General features: G+C 43.2%; 1 protein-coding gene across 1 annotated transcript in view; it reads right to left on the minus strand.

Annotated features, from left to right (window-relative positions):
• Nucleotides 1-2,139: 2,139 nt before the first annotated feature.
• The window catches only part of LOC123165443 (uncharacterized), a gene marked incomplete at its 5' end in the record, with an annotated part of 5,575 nt that continues 2,859 nt past the window's right edge, over nt 2,140-4,855 (minus strand). The window contains 1 exon segment of the mRNA XM_044583087.1: nt 2,140-2,436.

A 4,855-nucleotide genomic window follows, 5' to 3' on the forward strand; every position in this document is an offset into this window, starting at 1 on the left:
CGCGCTCGGTCGCTAGAAAAGAAGATCGAGAGGCAGGCGCTGCGCCGTCGCCTCGAGGGATTTCTCCCCGACCCCTAGAGGCGTGGATAGTTTACCCGTGGAAACGACGCGGATCGGGGAGGTAAACCCGTGGTGGGAGAGCGACCAAATGGGCCGTGGGTTCTCCCTGGGCTAACTTGTCTCGCGGGTTGCGCGCCTTGGTTTTTGACGGGGATCCCGGAGGGATATTCGATCACCAAACGAGCCCTTAGCCGGCGGATGCAAGCGCGGCTTCCATGGCCGTCGTATCAATCCTGATCGGTGGTGAAGGTTTTTTTTTCCAGAATAGAGGTCTTGTTTCAAAAGGTTTCTGTAATAGACATCTTGTTTAGAAAGATTAAAAATGGTTCGGCGGTGAATGGTTTTTTTTCGCAACAGGGGTCTTATTTTAGAAACATAGTCTGAATTGTAGAAAGCGCCCGAGGAGCGCCCGACATTAAAAAATGGGTGGTTAGACATTGCAACATGACACATGTTTCAGAAACATGGCTTCAGTTGCAGAAAATGCTAAAGGAGTGCCTGACATGAGAGGTCGTCGTCGTCATACTCGAGTGGAGCTGGCAGTTGCTCAAGGGCTGAGGCGAAGGAGGAGGAGCAACTCCGGCGAGCAGCGGCGCTCCATGGCAGAGACGCTTGGCCCACGGTGGCGCGGCATCTACGCTCTAGCCTAGGCGCGCGGCGTGCTGTCTCGGCGGACCTTTAGAACAAGGTCCTTGTTGCAAACCCCCTAAGCGCAACAACGTAGTTGTTGAAAAGGTCCTTGACTGGTTGGGACGGTAGATTGGACGTCTATTTTGGACGGCATTTGTCAGTTGCTAAGCCGACCGATCTAAGTGATTTACCATTCGGCAGACGCGTAGCACTGTTAGGTTGACGTGCGTATGTTCTTGTAGCTAGTCGAGGCTGAGAATATAATTGGCAATAAATCGCCCCCTTCCTGATTTTCTTGTGGTTTGACCATTTTCGTGGATCTAATACAAAATGCTATGGATGGAGACGAGTATCCCATTTAGATTGGGGGATGTTTTTTTTACCTTGTGTGATTTTGCAGAAATAAAACTAATAGCAGTGTTATCGGTTGGTCGAACAGTCTCATGATTTTGTAAAATGTGGAATTGATACATGTTGGTCTTGTCTCGGGATGGTGATGTTGTAAAATTTGGAATTGGGTTGTATTATATTTTTGGTCAATGTCAGGAACAGATGATTGGATTGGTTGAATGAGTGTGTGCTATAAACAAAAGTAAAAAATGGAATCAAAAAAGGAAAAAAAAAGTTGAAAAAACAGAAAAGAAAACGAGGCAGTGTACTACCGCAAATTGGGCCGGCCCATATGCTCGCGCGCAAGCTTCTCGACTCGCTGAACGCAAGATATAGGCGCTCCCCACGTGGAATCCCAGCCTCCAACTTCCTCCTCCCCTTCTCACACCGGTGCGCCCTTAGGTTGGCCAACTGGCACCACCTTACATGGCCGCTGGTCAGCTCAGGCGAGCTGCAAGCCATCCCGTCGGAGCTTCCCGCCGCCACCGATGCCATCCTCCGTATCTCCCGCATCGCCCCTACAGTGCCTATACCATTGTTTTCTATTTTTCATGTATTGTATTCGAGAAATTCAGGATCGTCAGGTATCTTAACCATCAGGTATCAAAAAAAATAGACAAATACCGGGTTTCATTTTTGAAAACCCAACAATTTTATAGCCCGAATTACCCGACCCAAATTTTCGGGTAAACCCGAACTCCCAGCCTAACTTCACAGCGCCTCTCTCTTCTCATGAGCCACTCATAGCACAGTGAAAATCACCTCAGTTCACTACCAATGATTTACATGCGGTTGGAGAGTTCCAGCCAGCCAAAGACTCCCTGTTGTAGATGAATAGCCCGCCAGATTGCAGAAACGGTGAACATGGGATGATTGAGTTGACGAGGTACCCAAATAAAATCAGGTAGGTTTAAAAAGACAGGTATCAACAACGGTGATAACCGAACAAAGCTAACGGGTCTAGGTGGACGGTGAATGTCTGATTTCACTGGTCTGCCGACGTTAATCAGAAATCATCCACAAAACAGGCAGGCATCATGATGTAGGAACAACCGAACATCAGCAAAGGCTTAAGGTCCATAACTCCATAGACAAATTAAAGTATTCAAATGTTTTAAAGCATCATCCATGATATGATAACATACGGTGGTAGCCGGTATGTGGACATATGCCTTCACAGCATCGGGATGCAAGAGCATGCACTTTGTTGACATTCCACCTAGTCGCGATGTGCAGGAGATGCAACTGGCTTCATGTGCTGATGTTGGCCATGGTTGAGCCAAGGGAGTCTGCACTGGCATTAGAGGCATCAAAGGAGCGACGCCGTCGTCGGCTTACACATTTCACTTGATGGCACTGAGGAAAACATAAGCAGCATGCGTAAGTCATATTAATATAAAATAAATAAAACTAAAATCATGTTATTTATTTAATGCACGGAGTGGTTTCATCAAGAGAAGATAGTGGAACAGATGGAAATGATTCCACACGCTAGAAAAATGTTGGAAACATTTTTACTTTAATCTTTTTGTTCTGATCCAATCATCCAACAGCAAATCTAACGCAATACTGCATATGAATTCTGAAACTCAAGCACCCAACAACTTAGTGTCACATCAACTAGTTAAAGTAAACAAGCCCGGCTCGGAAAAATCAAAAGTTCAATGTATCACACAAAGATCGAGCCACTCACCCAAAGAAACCAAGATTCCCATCATCAGCCCCCATATAATATTTTCACAAATGGAATTTTAGAATCATCAACTAGTATCATGACCACAGCTAGGCTTGCACTCGACTTTACTGCACTGGCTAATTTGCAATTGCTATGTTGTATTCTCCAAATTCAAGAAGCCTATCACAACCCTCCTCCTTTACCCGGGCTTGAGACCGGCTATGCCTAGAAGACATATGCCTAGAAGACATTCATTACTATAGGCAGATCTCCACATTAATTGTTATAAATCATCTTTATGCTCACATGGCGGCTGAATACAATTGTTAGATACGTGGTGAGATGGGGCCATTATTAAATGTTAGTTGTACTTTTAGTACAGTCTAAGACAGGGACATTTATTTCGCGTAGCTCGATTTCAGTTGAGACCACCCCTCGTATCACTTTATGTCCGCATAGAGATTCTCTTCTTCCCCCAAATATCCTGTTCATCTTCTCCTTCGAAGCACAACCGGACGGATCCAAGAAAGAAATCTAGAAATAAGTGAAGTTGCTGTGGAGTCGGGCTAATGAGAGACACTGCTGCGTATCAGAATAGGTATTTGTTTTCGAACTAATCTCTACTGGTATCCTTATTTCTAAGATCTCGAATTTGTCAGTTTAGATTTGTACAGACTTGATAATAATCTCTCCATGATTTGAACGAAGCAGTAATCTTCAAGACTGCGATTTGTTCAGATAAATTGGTCCTTTGGACAGATCTATTGTTGTTGGGTCTTTGGAGAGGACTCCTCTGCGTACTGTGCATGAGGAAGAAGATGTGCTGCATGAAGATGGTGATACGATATCGTCTAACAACAGCACCAGATTAGATTTAGAAAACCATGATATCAATTCGGACGCTCATGGCACTAGGAGGCCAATCTCATGGATGTAGAAAGAGAGAAAAATAGTTGGGCGCGAAGGTAATATTACTTGTTCCAATTATTAATAAATCATTTGTCGTTGCTGTATTTCTACTGGCATATTAACAAGATTGTTGTAACTAGTAAAAGCTAGGAATTACATAAAGCTATCATGTTGTTTAATGTGTAAGACTGAACTTTAACAGGCAAAGGCATGGAGCAAAGCCGGATGAAAGGCCAGCCAGTGCCGAACGGATCACTGCCTTAGAGAGTACTTTTCGTGGATTTGCTGAAAGGAAAACTGAAGCTGTTGTTGCTCCTGCAACTGGACTTACATTTCATTCAATTTTGGAGGCTTATAATTTCTACAATCTGTACTCCTGGATGTGTGGTTTTGGTATCAGGTATGGTAAGAGCAGGAACAATGTTAAGGGTGCAAAATCAATGCAAGAATTCCTATGCAACTGCGCTGTGAGTACATTTTGTTTCACATTTCTCCTCGTTTCAATATAATTTTTTTCTAATGACGGAGTTGTATATATTGTTTCAATATTTTGAGACAGTTTCCTTTTTCGTTTTATCAGGGTAAGCCAATTAAACAAAACACATCAACTATTCGTACAGAGTGCCCTTCAATGTTTTAGACTACTAAGGCTTGCAGGTGGCAGATGGTGCAGAGAGTGGTGTCTCTGGAATTCGGGCACGTTGTGCTCAACATTCATTTATGGGAGTGGACTGGAAAAGAAAACAACATAACTCATTTTTAGAGAGCAGTTATGATTTGAGACAAGAATGTTAAGAATGTTATTTCATAGAAAACTTGGGAGCATAATTCAGTGGGAAAAGCAAGTTGGAGTTGGTTGCGAGACTGCAGAGAACAAAATATAATGGAGAAAAAGAAATGTAGGTAAGATGTGAAATAAGCTGAAGATTACCAGGTGGCGATGATAACATTTAGCAGGATTAATGTATGTCCAAATCCCAGGCACTTGACAGTTAGCAGACAGGATGACAGGAGTATTAATTTGCAGCTTACATGGGAGCATGGATAACTGTTCAGAGAAGTTGGGCACACAAATTTGAATGAAATTTCACTTTTTCTAACAAGAACATAACATGTGAGCGGGCAGATAAGATAACAATCCAGTGAAAAAACATAGGAAAATCAAATATCACAATCAACAAGCACATATAT

Source organism: Triticum aestivum, chromosome 7D, assembly GCF_018294505.1.
Source record: "Triticum aestivum cultivar Chinese Spring chromosome 7D, IWGSC CS RefSeq v2.1, whole genome shotgun sequence".
Lineage (NCBI taxonomy): Eukaryota > Viridiplantae > Streptophyta > Magnoliopsida > Poales > Poaceae > Triticum > Triticum aestivum.